This window comes from Apis cerana, linkage group LG15 (genome assembly GCF_029169275.1).
Source record: "Apis cerana isolate GH-2021 linkage group LG15, AcerK_1.0, whole genome shotgun sequence".
Lineage (NCBI taxonomy): Eukaryota > Metazoa > Arthropoda > Insecta > Hymenoptera > Apidae > Apis > Apis cerana.
The window spans coordinates 883,938-902,119 of record NC_083866.1 but is presented as its reverse complement, the minus strand read 5'-3'; the positions used below and the strand labels follow the sequence as shown (position 1 = coordinate 902,119).

At 21.3% G+C, this 18,182-nt stretch overlaps 1 protein-coding gene across 6 annotated transcripts in view; it reads left to right on the top strand.

The window, feature by feature from the left end:
* LOC107996040 (ras-related and estrogen-regulated growth inhibitor-like) overlaps positions 1-18,182 on the top strand; it is a 233,704-nt gene that overhangs the window by 54,968 nt on the left and 160,554 nt on the right. The window lies entirely within an intron of this gene.

The window sequence follows — 18,182 nt, the reverse complement described above, 5'->3', positions numbered from 1 at the left end:
TCAATATTATTTCTTAACATCTTGCTCTATATTCTTCAAATAAATAAAATTTAAAAAAAGAATTTATAAGTTTAAAGAATATTATAATAAAAAAATATAATAAAAATGATAATGTCAATTTTAGTTAAGATTTTCAGTTTTTAAAATTAAAAAATTTTTAAACAATTGATTATAAAAAAATATTAAATTTAAAATATTATACAATATATTTTTTAATATTATACTATAGAACATGTATATATTTTATTATATATTATATTTTACTCCTAGTGGTCACAAATCTTTAATTAAAGCTTCTATCAACCATTGCCACTTTTGCCAATGAAAAAAGGCAGAAAATTAACATATATCTATATGGCTATTATCCATGCGTAATCTTTCTTTGATATGTAAAACAAAAGCAACAATAATATTTCTATAGTATTTTCTAACTTCAGATTTATATCATAAAAAACATTTAACGAATGAAATTCTTTGTAACACCAATCGCAAATTATCATTCAAAATTTTTTCTCTCTATGTTCATTAAGGAAAAGGAGTGCCTAATGATCCCAAGGGATTATTGATGGATACATGACATAGATTGGCGTTAAAATCTCACTCGGACGAGAACGGTGAAAATGCACATTTACGAGTGTATGTTTATTTGACAGACTGATTTGCCTGCTTGAGTTATGCCTAGTCTCATGGTTAGTTGTAAATTATTATACGGTTAAAACAAGATTGTCGATCTTTAATTTCTGTTTTACTCTACTTTCTGTCAGGAATTGACAGATTTTACGATTGGTTCGTAAAATCAGTTATATTTTTATGATGATTTTATATTTTATATTACTAAATCTTTCATCGGTGTCGGTTATTATATTTCTCATTGATAATTATTATGATCGAAATAAAATTTCTAATAGATTGTGAATTTTTAATATTTTGTCTTTTTCATATTATATATATTTTATATAAACAATATAAATGAATGTGCTATAAGTATATTTATTTTCTTTATATTAATTTTATTTATGTAATATTCGAATATTATAAACAAACTTAATTCTAAAATTTCTGATTATAATATTAAAAGTTGAAAAAATTCGAAATAATTTATATATAGAAGCATTAGAAAAATATGCAATACATTGATTTTGAAACAATAAAAATATTACATGATGTTTGTGAAATAATTTCGTTTTAATTTCTTATCCCATATTTTCAAATAAAATTAAATTTCAAATAAAATTAAATTTACCATAAAATCACGAGAAAAGCTTTATATAATACTATAGTTTTATATATTATATATTTATATAAGTAAATATAATAAAATTTTTTAAATTATTAAAGTCTTGCAAATATTGCATAATTTGACATATTTTAATATATATTTTTATATAATTAATAATCTATTTGAATATTTGAATTTATTTAGCTGCATAAAAATTTACAGTTTATAATTAATTATTTATAATAACTTATTTTTATTAATATTAACAAAATTTTAAATAAAGACAATAAAGACTCAGAGTAAATAAAAAATAAATGATTTAGAGATAAAAATTCTATAATTGATATAGTCGATCAAAAAAATAAGATATCTATATATTTTATAAAATTGTATAATAACAAATTGTTATTACAAAAAATAATTATTCTGTTTTATATGAAATTTTATAAACTGATATGTATTATATAATATATAAAGCAATTTTTTATTTGTTTTTTATTATTTTCGAAAAGATAAAATCAATTTTTAAAATCTCTTTTTTTTATGATTTATAATTTTTCTTTTATTTTTATAAAAAATTTTATAATAATATGATACAAATTAATTAAATAATACAATTTTCAAGCTTACTTTATTATTTTATTATAATATTTATAAACGAAATTAAAAAAATACTTAAAAGATAAAAGAATAATGAAAATGAAAATTGATTTCAAGAGATTGAAAAAAAAATTACTATACGTATTATCTATTATGCTTTATATATAAACTTTTATTAAAATTATGATTTTTGTTTTATAAAATTTGTTAGATTAATTAATTTAGATTTAATGATTAATTAATAAGATTTTTTTATTTTTAACTAACAAATGTCTTCATACTAACTAAATGACTAAATCTAAATTAAATTTCTTGAAATTTAACTTAATGCATTTATAACAGATAATTTTCATTAAACTTTATGATCTTCTTATGACCATTTAAAATCAATATAACAAAATCTTTTTTTATTTAAATTTTAAATTCAAAATTAGAAAAAATGAATTGAATAAATTATTTTTTATTTTACTTATATATTAAATATTGTTTCTTCAAATTTATAAATAAAATTATATAAGTTTTATATTTATAATTTTACGATACAGATTAGATATTTTTATATTTTATATTTTTATATTTTATATATGAAATTTAATTATAAATAATTTATTAAAAAAAGATCTAATAATTTACTGAGAAAAAATGTTCCAAAAAAAAGATAGATCTTCTTTCTTTTTTTTTGAAACCTTCTTGTTTAATTTCAGTGAATTTCAGTGAACAATTTTTTATTTTTAAGTTTTCTCACTTTACATCTCCATTTTTAAATAATATACATAAAGCAAGATTATTCATTTCTCAATTTAAGTTTCCAAAGAAGAATTAATATAAGAATGAATAGTAAAGAGCATATCGATCCTCTTTTAAAATCGTCCACGGTATCAACAACGATGATTAGTTCATTGTCGATCAAACTTGACCAAAAATAAGATTAGTAAAAATCTACGTTCTTTGCTCAAAAAAAAGTTTGTTTCGTTTTGAAATATCAAGTATAGGATAAACGCTTGTTTCCTTTTGCATTTTTTTTCGACGTTGTATGGAATCGGCGCCTTTTATATTATATCTTCTGTCAACGTTTGTAAACACGACTATGGTAGTCCGAACCGATTTCGTGAATTAAACAATAAAAAACAGTTTTTTCTTGTTCATTGATTATCTTTCTCCTCTTTTTTTCTTCTGTCAGAGAGTCATTAGATCCTTCGTCATATTCATTGTGAAAGTCACGACGAATGATTTGCTCGCTGGACTCGAAGAAGTTTCATAAAAGATTTTTAGAATTTTAATAAGAATTATAAATATTAGATTTTCCATTTAGTACGAGCTTTTTGCTCATTCTGAAATTTACTGGAAAAAACAGAGCATTTCTTTTCTTGATGAAATCATTGATGATTGTATTTCTCACGTTTCTATTCGGAAAAAATTGATTTTATTAAAAATTGAAGGAATTGGCGATTGATTATTCCAGTTTTCAGATGATTAAAAATTGTAATAAATATTGGATCGGAGATTGAAAAATTTATTGATTAATCATAATCCTTACTTGTGAAAAAAATATTAAATTTTTTTCTCTTAATTACTGTTTGAAATTTTTGCCAAAAAATTTAAATTAAATTTATTCAAAAAATTTAATTCTGATTTGATGTTCTTATGATATATTATTGATTACTAAAAAACTTTTATTTATTTTAAATGATAGTGATGATAATTTTAAATAATATCTTGGATTTTAGATTTTAAATTCTGAAAATCTCATTATACGACTCTTTTAATTGATTCAATATATAAAATAATTTTTAAAATAATAATAATAGTATTATTATATTATTATATATAATATTATATTAAAATAGAAACAAAATTAATAAATATAATATTCTTTATGTTATTCCTTTTTATTTAATTTTATAATCTTAATTTATATTAAAATTAATATTATAAAATAATAGTAGCTAAAATAATATTAATAATAATTAAGAAATATTCATTATTTTATTTATTTTTATTTTAATTATATAATGGAAACAAATTAAAAACTGAAAATAAAAAAATCATTATTATTTTTAAAAAAATAATTTCTTGTTTATTAAAATGTTAATTAATGTCAATAATATCATCATTAATTTTTGATTATCATACAGATTTAATACTTATCTATAAAGATTAAAACTTCACAAAAATTTCTAAATACATTTACAATTTCATTCATGAAATTACTGAAAATATATATGTATACATAAATAAAATATTTAATATACAAAGTTCCTATTTTAATTATATTCAAGAATCTTCAGTTATTGCACTGGATATTATTTTATTTTATAATGCTATCTTTACTTTATCTTTATATATGTAGTTTATCTTTATATTATATAACTTACAATAATTTTTCATTTTTTAAAATGTTTTGTATTATTCTTTATATTAGGAAAAGAATTAATTTATATTAATTTATGAAGATTAAAGGTTTTTCCATATATTCTTACTATGCGATGTCATTCTCGAGTCTAAAATTCCATTAAATATATTTATAAAATTTATATCTTATTTCAATTATATAATCTATTATTTTATTAATTATATATCTAACAATCGCTATTTGCTTCATACATTATCTATAATAGAACCAAACAACACAGCCCTCACAATGTGATCTTCTAATAGCTTAATGATTCATGCACAGCTTTTAAACCGGGCTCGATTTACGATAATTTACAATCTCGAGAACAATGGCCCTTCTCTTAAATCTTCTCTAACAGAAAAAGATCCGGTGCAGTGGAATCTCAATGAGGATTCCACTTTATCTGCGACAGGTGAACACGCCGTTTCATGGACGTGATCGGAGTTACTCGACTTCTTCATTGGTATATACGTTAACTATACATGTGGCCTATGTATTCTCGCGCGCGCCAACTTGTATAAACGGAATCACCTAGATTCGAATTTAAAGGCAATCGTTATTCAATTCAAATACTAAAGCTAACGGGCCTTGTCGTAAGATTTCCGCTTCGATGTATTTCGCGTGCGGGTTTGTTACTATATTCTAGAAGAAGAATCGGGTTAAGGAAGGTCAGGTCTGGGATCCGATCGACCTGAAACTGTGGCCGATTCCGTCGAGATTTGGGTTAAGTAAGGTCAGGTCAATTCAAACGAATCAAAAGGATTGGGTTGTCGATCGATATTTGGAACATTGTCGATGAGCCATTTTTTTTTTGAATCTCGTCAGTATTTCAATTCTGATGTTTCAAAAGTGTTGGAGATGGTTTTGTTTTGCTTTTTTTTTTTTAGATAGTTTTTTTGTGAATATTTGGAAAAGAAATGTATACTGTTTCGTTTGATCACTTGATAGATCATCGAACTTTCTTTGTGTGTTTTTTTTTTTTGAATGATTGAAGATGATAATATAATAAAGTTTATTTTTTTTTTATATATATATATATATATTTTTTTTTTCCCCATTCATTTAGTCATTTTTTACTAGTTTCTAAATAATAATTTGATGAAATTTAAAGATGATGTAATCTTTTTTTTATTTTTATTTATTTTTTATTTGAAAATTATTGATGTAACACGATTTTTTTCTAGCATTTATTTATTTTTGATTCATTGAACTTTTTTCTTTATGTTTTATGAAAAATTTGGTTTGAGGCAGATTCATGATTAAATGAGATTTATAATTTATTTTTTTGATTTAATATTTTCTTCTTTTTTTAATTAGCCATTGAAATTTTTATTAGTTATCTTTTGTATTTTTTAGAAAATTAATTTTAGAGACTTTAATGAAATTTGTAGTTTATTATTTTAATGATATAACAATTTTTTTATATCGTTATATGTTTATAATTGATTTTATTTTATAAAAGTAATTTAGTATTGAGATGATAAATATTTTGAAATTTTTTACAAGTTTTTTTTGATGTAATAATGAAAAAATTTTACTAGTTTTTCAAGATATTAGTATGAGAAAAATTATATTTTATTTTGAAATTTCAAAATTATATAGAAATTAATATTTCTAGTCTATATTCGCTAAAATTATAGAAAATTATTGTATTTATTGTAAAAAAATTTTTGCTTTTTCATTATAATAAATAAAATTTATTTCTCATAATGTAGAATTTAAACAAATAATATAACTAATATCGTTTTTAATAGTTTAATAAATATTATAAATGTTTTTGTGCTTATTTTTCATTTCTCGATATAATTTTTACCGATAAAATTTTTTATCGAGCAATTATTTCTTTTCATATAAATATTCTAAAAGAATATAGATACTAGTAATTATAATAACAATAACGATTGGAAAAATATTTGTTCTTAAGAAGAATAATTATCGTTTTTTCTCTAAATTATATAATTGTAAATTATAATAACAAAAATTTAATAATGTTAAAAATAAAGCATAATAATAAATAGTCACAAACCAAATATTAAATTACGATTGCAATATTATATCCGAAAAAATATTTCTATAAAAAAAATATTAAATTATATTTTTATAATTATTACAGAAAAAAATTTCCAAAATTAGTGAAATAATTAAAACTTCTAATTTTCCATTTTCATGTTATTATACTTCCAATAATATAGTAACTTTGATATTTTCGACAGATTAAATATTTCCTTTTATTTCAATAAAAAAAAAAATAATAAAATCAAACGCTGGTTTATCCATCGTTCGATAAAACGAAGAAAAAAAATTGGTAAGAAATAAGGAAAACGAAAAAAAAAAAAAAAAGAAAGAAAAAAGAGGAAGAAAAAGAAATGAATCAACGTTCGGGAGCATGAGTATATATTTTCTGGTCTGCAAAAGGAATCCAACATATTCCTTATATGTTGCTCGTATACACCGTACACTGACTCGTCCCGGCTTATTCGGTAGCCCCGCAACAAGACACGATCGAGAGGCCAGGTTGTTTTTAGCAAACTGGTTTTTCTACCCGGGGCTTACAATTACTGGCTTCCTTTTTTGCGATGCTCCCCAAATGTTTGCACCTGTCGCTTAAAAGGCTGCGAACCATGGGCCAAGATGGCATACCTGACCGTTTCGGATTAGTCCTTGGGATTCGTAGCTAAGAATATTTAAAGTACCATGCCAGAGATTTGATCACGTTGATGTCTACGGATAAAGAGCGATTCATTCATGGAATTCTAATCATTCATTCATGAAATCTTCCAAGTTTTTATTCGTTGTTATCAATGATTATTTGATTGTTTATAAAATATATAATTCGTAATTTTTTTTTGTGTGAATTATAGTTTCTGATCATTGAATAAGAGTTAATAGAATAGTATAAAAAAGTCGTTAAATTTTAAAATGTCATAATTTTGTTAAAATTTAGTTAAAAAATAATGTAAAAAGTAAATAGACTTTTTTGGGATTTCCTTTAAACGATTTTCTATGTAATTTTAACACAATTAAATAATGATTTCGAAATTTGACAATTTTTTAATTATTATTCAAATTCTAATTGGATGATTAGAAACTACAATAAACACAAATAAATGATTAAATTTATGTCATACATATTTTTATACGCATATAGAATTTGAATATTTATTTATTTAAATATTTTATCTAATTTAAATATTTTTTTATAAAAAGTACGAAGAAAATATTATTTGTTTTATTTATTTATTATTTTTGAAGATTTTAAGATTATTGATATTTGAAATCATATATTTATTATCTAATAATGATATAATTTTAAATGCGAAACTTTTTCTTGAAATGTTTCTTAGATAATAATATGAAATCAAATACGGAATATTCATTAATATTAGAATGACCAAAGTCATTAAAATGATGAATTGCAGATTTTTAATTTTTGCACTTATTAAAATAAACTTAAAACTTCTGACAAAATTAATGTTGACTTTTATTGAGATAAGATATAGGTATTATTTAATTATTTCTATTATACCATTATAATAATAAACAGTTATACATACTATATTGAGAAGTTAGTAGGTCTAGTGTTAATAATAGTCACTATTGTTTATCTGTTCTTCATTTTCTATTTTCTTCTCTCTATCTTAATGTCCGAGTAGGATTCCTATCCATTCTTACAATGTAAAATCTTCTATTAACCTAGTGATTTAACGTTCTTTCTAAAAGTGAACCTCTTTCTTTTTAACCTTTCTACATAACCTTTTTTTCTTTTTTTAATTAAAATCACGTCTAGAAGTTTGGATTTTTTCCCATTATGATGAATGTTGTTTGGGATTATCACCATGAAAGAGAATTTAATTAATAAATGAGTGTGCATTTAAGAAGTTAAAAAAAACTAATTTAAAGCTGAGATTAATTCTTGATCCATTTATGGCTACTTTTTTATATCGGAAAATTGGTTTTAAGAAGATAAATGATAGAATTGAACATTCTTGTCGAATCAGAAATTAGTTTTCTCAGGAAACAATTTTTTTTAACTCTTTTGAATTTGCAATTTTTCATAAAAGTAACTGAAGATATTATATAACACATATATAAATTAAAATCGATTAAATTCTTGATGATGGCAACTTCTATAGTAAAAATTAGTCATGTCTCTAAGCGGAATGCAATATAATACTGAAATTTTTCATTAATATCTCAAATTATGAAAAAAATAATAAATAATTAAAATTAAAGTTTTATATATTGTTTTCCCTTTTTTTGATTTATTACTTTTGATTTTTATATTCTTTATATTTTATTTGATTTATACCTTTAAATTTCATCGAATCGAATCAATTATCGAAGATTTTTGGAATTTTATTTAAAATATATATTTAAATCAGAAAAAATATTAAAACTATATTTAAAAAAATACAAAATTAACTTTAAACTTTAAACATTTTAAAAATTAATTTTCTATCTTTTATCTTTATTTTTTATTTTAATTTTTTATCTTTACATACTAAATCTGAAATATTAAAGATAATAATTCTCTATTAAAAAGTAATTATACAATTTTTATTTTTTCATTCATTACACATTCATACTCGTAACGCGAGAGGAATAATAACCAAAAATTAAATGTAAATTAATAGTAGAAACGCAATCATATTATTTTTGCTTACAAACGATACTGGCGTGCTATCCCTTGTTTTGTAACACGCATTCTATTTGTGTCGAACATTCATGGGACGCCATTTCTAATCTAGTGCAGCTGATGCAACGGCGAAATGCAACAGTGTAAACAATGGCGGAGTGTTACACGAAGGGGACGCGCGAGGACGCATGCACCGTTACATAGATTAGATAAATAATACGATACAGGAAGCCGTGCCACCGATTTGTATGTACGCGCTTACTAACTGGTCTCGTGCGGCCGCCGATCGATCTGTTCGACCCGCCACTCTATCGCGAGCTCGATCTTGACGATCATTATCGATCGGGCCAGCGATTTATTGGCGACGACGCGTCTTCGGCTCGTCGTGAAAATTTGATTACTTTCTACGATAGCGCACACCGATCGATTCGATCGTGGATTTCGTTTGTAAAAGTACTATTGGGAGACTCGTGAGATTTTGAATTGGTTAGGATAGGTCTGGAACGCGAAGCGAGGTTTCCTTGGTGGATGTTTAAATTTTAAGGAAATATGATTTCGCGGATGGTTTGGATATTTATTATTGTTATTTAAAAAATTTTATTGTAACTTTATTATATAGTATGAGTAATGAATAATAATATTGTAATTGAAAAATTTTTTTAGAAAAGAGGATATAAAATAAAATATTATAATATTCTTTTTTATTTTTGTAATTTTATTGTAATTTTAAAATATAATTTTTAAACTTCGGTTTGATATTTGAATAAATAGAAAAAAAATTGAGCAAAATCTATTTTTAATATAATAAATTGGAACAAAAATTTGAAAATCGAATGAAAAAACACATGTCATATAAAGACATCTTTACATACAAATATTAAGAAATTATTAATCTGTGGATTATTGATTTAAAATACAAAGTAGAGACATGGCATTCAAATATCGCAGTTGTGAATAAAAGTATAAATTTATTTAATAATATCTATTTAATGCAATATTTTAGAAAAATTTAAAAAATAGACAATAAGATTAGACAGATCTTTCCAAAAATAAAATCAAATAATGAAAATATTAATGAATTTGAACTTTTAATTAATAGATTGCAAATAAAAACGATTAATAACTATTAATAATTATATAATATATATAATAATTATTATTAATTGATTATTAATATATTATTATCAATAAAAACATTTAATTATTAAATTTTATTATTATTATTATTATAATCTTTTAAAAATAAATATTTAAAATATTTTATATTATGTAAATGAGACGAATTAATTCACTTTACAGTATTTCAAATCAGGAAATTTAAGTCAAAATACATATAACTTAAAGAACTATCTTTAAAATAGATTGTATCAAACTCCAATTTCTACAATACAATCTAATATACACATATATTAAAGATATATCAAGACATATAAAAAAGATATATCAAATAGAAAATAAATTTTTTTAAGATTTCATTTTCGAAAAAATTAAATTTAAAATCTTGTTTTGAATATAAAAACACGTCGATAATTATCAAATTACGAGTGGATTATTAGTAGAAAATCATTTCATAAAATATATAAAAATATACAAAAACTAGAAAATATACAATAAAATTTTTTTATTTAAAAATTAATCTTTAAAAAAATCAATCTTGAAAATTTCTATTTTTTTGCAATATAGATTCTCAAAAGTTACAAAATAATATTTAAAAGATTAATACATTTTTATTTACAATTATTTATATATGTAAATATATACAAATATATACAATATTTATATTTATGAAGTATATTATTTATTATATATTATATACATTATATATTATATATTATTAAAGTAAAAATTTGTAATGAAAATTTTTGGGATGTATATATTGCACCATATTATAATAAATGGATTTATATTAATTTAATCTATCATTTAATAACTCGTTTATTACGAGAGAAACTGAAAAAATATTAAAGAATCTTTTTAATTTTTATTAAATCCTAATTCATTCTTAAAAATAAACATATATTTTATCTTATATTGGTTATTGATATTATCCTATATTTTAATTATTTTATCCTATATTTTAAAATTATTTTATATTTTATCTTATTAAAAATGCAATTTTAAAATTAAAAATTAGAATAAAAAAGAGGAATTGTAGATTACTTATCTACAATTACTTACATTATAAAATTGTATCGCTTTTTGTGGTAAAAAAATTACTGTAGAAAATATTTTTAGATATTTCTAAATATTAATATATAAAAATCATTATTGGAAATATAAATATTAATATATAAAAATTTTATTGCAATTATTCTATGTTTTAATTTCAAAAATTTCTAAGTTAAATACTTCTAATTGTTTTGTAAATATTTTCATGACTAATAACATTTAATACTTTCCTCATGCATTTGTGTAACTTTTTTTTTAACAAAAATATCAGTATATTTTGATACGCTATTATACTTGTTGTATATGTTTCATAATTTTTGTTTTACAATTACAAAAAATATTATATTTCATTAAGATAGAAATATAAATAAATATACATATTTATATTTATTTTCATCATATCATATTAATTATAATCATTTGTATCTATCTATATATATATATATATAAAATATTTAATATCTATTATAGATCGATATTGCTAATTTTAATCAAAAATTCAGTTGCATCACTAGTCATTCGTATAACCCAAAACCTGCTAACGAGAACCATTATACACGCAATTTTATTTATTATCTCACTAATAAATTCTACCTTATCCTCTTACGAAATTTCCTTTGCAATATATATACACTAAGCTCTAAGTTTTCTCCTACCAACTAACGAAGAAAATTTATTCGATGTGGCTAACGCGGAAAAAGAACCACCTGACAAAATCCCCCCAACTTGGTCCGGTTTAATGAGCCTCTATACAAAAGGAAAATACGAGCCACGAACAAGATTAGACTGTATTGCGTACAATGGGATTTTCTAACGGGCGCGATATATCGGCGCGAACGAACTAAAGTATCGCTGTCGGGTAGCGGATTTAACGATCTGTCCGGAGTGTGTACAGTCGGTGAGCTGATCGCGCACCACTGCCACACTGATCCACATCGATATTGATCTCTGTAGATCCTGTTCTTACCGATACTGGTCGTTGCACTGTGAATGGAAATCGGATTTGCCCACCGCGACGATCGTTTTATGCGAGACTTAATCGATGATTGGGAATTTTCTGGGATGTTTATGAATGATTATTTGTTCAATATTGTTATTTTTTTTATGATATATTTTATTTATTGAGATAATAATGATATTCTAATATAATCTTAAATATCTTTTTCATTTAAAGTAAGAGAATAATATTACTTATAAATTGCAGATTTTATACAAATACTTTTTATTTTATATATGTTTTGCACTTCATATAAATGATATAAATATTATACATTGACATTAGGCATTGAATAAAATATTAAGTATTAATTATTAAGCGTGTGATAAATAGATATATATAATGTAACAATTCATAATGTGAATGACACATTAATATGATATAATGATATGATATAGGAGCAAATTTAAATTTATTCTGAATATATACATATAAATATATAATCTTTTTTGGTTTACAAAGTGATTTTTTTAAATAAAAATATTTGTATATATCTTAATTATAAAAGTATAACTAAAGTAATATAAATAAATAAATTTGTTTATCAAATTTTATATTTCATTTTCAAATTATCAAATTGTATAGAAATAATTGTATAACTATATATAATATAATTGTATAACTATATATACAATTGTATAATTATATATAAAAATATTATTGAATGTATTTAATTAATTATACAGAATGTTTATACAGAATATAAAATTATACAGAATATATTCGTGAAATATTTTTAGAAGATCGATTTAAAAGATCAACACAAACATAAAACTTGGTATACAAAAATTTTGCTTAAGACTTATTTATTAAATCACAAGCAATTGAAGTTTGCTTAATTAGACAAAGCAAATATTATTTAAATACAATAGCTGTATAAGAGTTTGAAGATTAATTATTTATAATTAAAAAATATACTTAATAACTTACCAGTGCTTATTGAAGTTTGGTAATATACAATTAAATAATAAATATAAGTGTGATAAATACAAATAAATAAATGAATGATATCTTTTATTGGTTTTATCATTATATATTCATTGCGAAATAATAAAAGAAATTTTAAAACCTCTTAAAAATCTCTTAATATACCTTTACAATAACTACAAAAAAAATGAAAATTATAATCTTTAAAAAAAGAACAAGAATCTCATATACTACAGAATATTATTTGAAAAAGAAATTAAAATAATATTAATAGAAATTCTTTCTTTTCTTATTCCATTTAATTCTTATTTATTCTTTTATACATTAACTTTTTTACTTTAAATTTCCTATCTCTTATTGGATATTATTTATTATTATTATTATTACTCTAACAATTTGTACTGATCGGTACAATTAAAAAATCATCTAAACACAAAAATTTCGTTAAAACACTGTTATTTTTTTATTTTCAAAGCACTATTTTTAATTATCTCTATTTTCACCATAAATATAATCAATAACGAATGCTTAATTTTTGGATTTAAATAATTTGTTATTTTTTATTCGAATATCAAATATTTTTATTACATTTAGGTTTCAATATGAGTAGTAAATATTCCTTTTCTAGAAGCTAGACAACAAATGCGCGACTAGCCTCAATAGCATTTAACAGAAATGTCAAAAACACAGCGATCGTGATCAATTATTTTCATATCGAACAACGTTCCATGTCAACAAATTAAGTTGCATCGTGCATTCACTTCTTCTAATGGAATCTTGGAGTAAGAAGAAAAATTCATGATTGCGCCATACTTAGTATAATGTTTTGGTAGGTCTATTTCAATTACTTTTTAACTGCGACCTGTATAAGAGATAGAGACTCGAGATCGAATAAAGTTCAGTTCATACTTAATAATTGAATAAGCTTGCAGGTAGATTTATTTTTATCAATTTCAAAGAAATTAAAAAAGATTCTTGTAAAATTATTATTTCGAATTAATAATAAAACCTAATTAAAAAATATACTTTTTTATATAATATATAATTCAATTAAATAAATAAATAATTTAATTAAAGAAATAATTATTCAATTAATAAGTAATTTTTTGAATTTTTTAAAATTTAAAACATGTTGCTTAAAAGTATAATGAAAATAATCTCATAATTTACAATAAATTATTAATTTTTTATCAGATCTGTATCAAATACTTTGTTTTGAGAGATAAAAAATAATTTGATTATCATAATGTATCAATATATTCAATTTTTAATTCATTTGAATTAATAATATGAATATATATCATAACTATTGCTTTGTTTATTTTTAAATATTTTTTTTGTATTTTTTGAAGTGTTTGCTAAGAATTTATAAATAATATGATCATAATTTGGAATTTGATTTTTGTAAATTATTTGCACATAAATACATTTATTTATAAAATTTATTTCAAAATTTATTATAAATATTTTTCAAGAATAATTGCATTTATTAATTTTTTTTATATATAATACAAATGACTAAAATTTGTTTTATCTTATATTTAATTATATATAACTAATTTATCGATTTCAAATTCGATATTGATATCAATTCATTGATTTTCAATTCAAAACTTAAGAATAGAATATTTTATGAACACAAAATTTTTATAAAATAAAAATAAAACTTATTATAAACAAAATTTGAAATTTTTTATTTTATTTAAATTGAAAATTAATATAATTTTCTTACATATTGATTTAATACATATTGATTAATATGATTTGATTTTGATTTGCTCATTTTTATTAAAATATTATTAAATTAATATTAAATTTTATATAAATATTAAAGAAAAAGAATTCATTAAAAAGTATTTAATTTTTGCTAAAAATTTATATTATAGTGATTTTATTTTTTTACTTTTTATTTAGTGATATAATTGTAGACTTTTCAATAAAAGTTTTTAAACTTTTCAATAAAACGATAACAAAAAATCTTATATCAAGTTTTAAAAAAATCGATCTAAAAGAAATTTTAATTTTCAAATGTATCATGATTTTAGTTTTCAAAATAATTTTTTAATATTTTTAAAATCATTTGAATTGAAAAAATTTTCAAAGAATGAAAAGCATCTTCGTTTCTTCATGTGATATAAAAATTGGAGAAAATAATAAAGGATTCTTAAAAAATAGAAACTTTATTTTTTAAAATGAGTTTAAAATAACGATATGATTTTTTTATCATAAATTTATAACAGTTTAAATATCAGTTTAAATATCAATTTTGATTAAAATTTATTACTTTTTCAATTTTGTACTCCAATATATTTAAAGATTGCAACTCATTTTATGACTTTAAATGATCTTTTCAAAATTATTTTGAAGAAAAGATTTCAAAGTTTTAATGGTTAGTCTATTTCTGTGTAGTGATTAGATGCGCCGATCAAGTATGAACCAGGCTTAAAAGATTCCAGTGGCGCGGTAAAATGCATCGCAACAAGCTACGGTATAATCTTTCCAATTATCCAACAGCAATGCAACGCATCCATTTATTGTCCAACTGTAGATACAACGGAGAATATGCGCATTCTCTAACTTCTCTAGTATCGTATCTAGCGCGTAAAATCCTATGTCGACGTTTCTACTATGAACATTACAGGAAAAATTACTAGCATGTGAGCGTTTGAAACTTGCTATAAGTCTGCCCACCAAACTTGTTCTAATCTCCCAAATTATCAATTTTCTAATCGCAAATAGCTGATTCGTGAATATCTATTCTATTGAATATCTATGCAAAATCGAGTGAAGAGAATATTTACTTGATATCGCGTAGTCAAAGAAGAAATAAGTCCTCATGAAATTTATTTAAATAGATCTTAGTCAATAACCTCGATGGATTTCTATATTGTGAAAAGAAAAAAGTTGAATGTTTCATGGTTTTTGCGACAAAACTAAGATATGCTTTAGATGGATTTGATCGTGGATTAGATTTATTAAGAAGAATTATTAAGAAGCTGAATATTGAAATAAGAAATTATGATTTAGGATACGATATTTTTGTGGATTGAATGAATTTGAATATTATGGTTCTATAATCTAAAAATTTTAACTTTGATAATAGAAATTTTGCATTATAATTATAATTATAATAATTATATTGTATTATAATTATATAATCTAATTATAAAGATAAAAAAAACTTTTTTATTTAAAATTTTGTTTTTAAATAATTTGAAATATAAATGTAAGTATATATAATATATATATATATAAAATTTTTGATTGAATATAAATAAATTATTGATAATAAATTATTGTGTGTGTATATGTGTGTGTGTATGTATGCGTGTGTGAAAATAAGTGAAAATTAATTTTGAAGAAAATCACATTTAAAAATATTAAAAATATATTTAATCATGATTTTCTCAAAAACAATAATTTAAGAAAAAAAATTTATTTTATGCTTTTTAATATTTTTATGTTTTTTTACAAAATAATTTATCAATAGTTTGTTCATATTTAATCAAGAATTAGTCAATTTTTTTTATTTGTATTTGAAAAGTTTTTAAATTTGATTTATTTAAAATCAATAATGGTTCCAATTTAAAAATGTTTTTTTTCATATTTATTTCTGTATAAAATCATTTCGATTGTATTATGATTTTCAATGCATTTTTCTATTATAATTTTCTATTATGTTCAGTTATTTTTAATATTTTTAATATTTCTTTTCTTAGTATTATAAATTTATTGATATTTTAAAGTATTATGTATATAAAATATATAAATTATATATATAAAATAATATTCACAATATAAAGCAGCAAAATGATAATTTTGTTAATCTATTCCAAGTCTAATCCAAATTTCTTTATTTAAAATTATTCATATATTTCAAAAAAATTTCTTTTTCATTCGTATTTCTTAAGAACAGAGATTAAATTACAGTAAATTATTAAACAGAAATCTATAAAATTAATGAATAATAATAATTTTTAAATCACTTGCGGTACTTTAAGTATTACTGGGTATATAGTAAAAGATAATTTTTGTACGCTATTAGAAGTTACGAATAATAAAAAAGAATTTTGCCCGTATATTTCGTTTCACTCTAAGTATACATATAATACGACGCTACAGCAATACTTAATACTTACTCAAGTAGCTATATACCTATATTGTAAAGAAATCATAAAACAAGAAGTTAACGACGAGGTTTCCGCGTTTGATCACCTTTGACCGTCTTGCCCGTTTAACGACGAATACCGTTCTAACATGGTAGTCAGTTTCGATTCATCATGCCCTCTTTCGCGGTTCAATTACGGCCATTTTGAAACCACGACTCTGTTCTCCCTCCGAGAGTTGATCAGAACTTAACCGCGATGAGGTTGTCGCGGTTTCTCGTCTATGACTTCTGCATTGACTGTAATAACAAAACTCAATCTGTTTTCGCATTGCACTTTTTTCTTGGGACAGTTGCAGCGAAAATAGACATTGAAATCTAAAAATATTCAATCGAAAAGCGAGTCGTTTCGTATGAAATATATCTTTATAAATAATCTAGAATATTTCATGTTTTTTTCTTATTTAATAATTATATAAATTGAAACTTTTAATTTGTTAAATATAATATTTTATATTTATTATTTATAATATTTGCTGCAAGAAATATTATGTCAAAATGAAAATAATTAATATATGTTTAGAAATTATGATATTCAATGATAATGGTTTTTAAATATAATAAATGTGGTTTAAAATTTTTTAAATTACATAAAAATTACAGTATATTTTTTGAAAAATTATGATATTATAATATAATATAATATTGAAATTATTATATTATACGAGAACAAAAATAATAATAATTTTTAAATGTAATATTTTACAAAATATAATATGTTTGATATGTTTAAAAATGCTTGAACAATATTATTTTAATAAAAAGAATTAAGAAGTTTTTATTTAAATATTGTTTATAAATTTTTTATTATTTAAAATTGAAAAAAATATGACAATAAAAAATAAATGAATCTATAAAAAATATGATAAAAAACATATTTTATTCACAATTTTATCTATTATTATAATATAGTGATAAAGTTAAATGTTATTCATGTTTGATATTACATATAATTATATTTTAATTAGTTTATAATAGTTAAATAGTTAATTAAATAATTAGATAATAGATATATTTTATTTTGATAAAATTTTAGTAGTTTGATAAGTTATATCTTTTTTACAAGAAAATCGC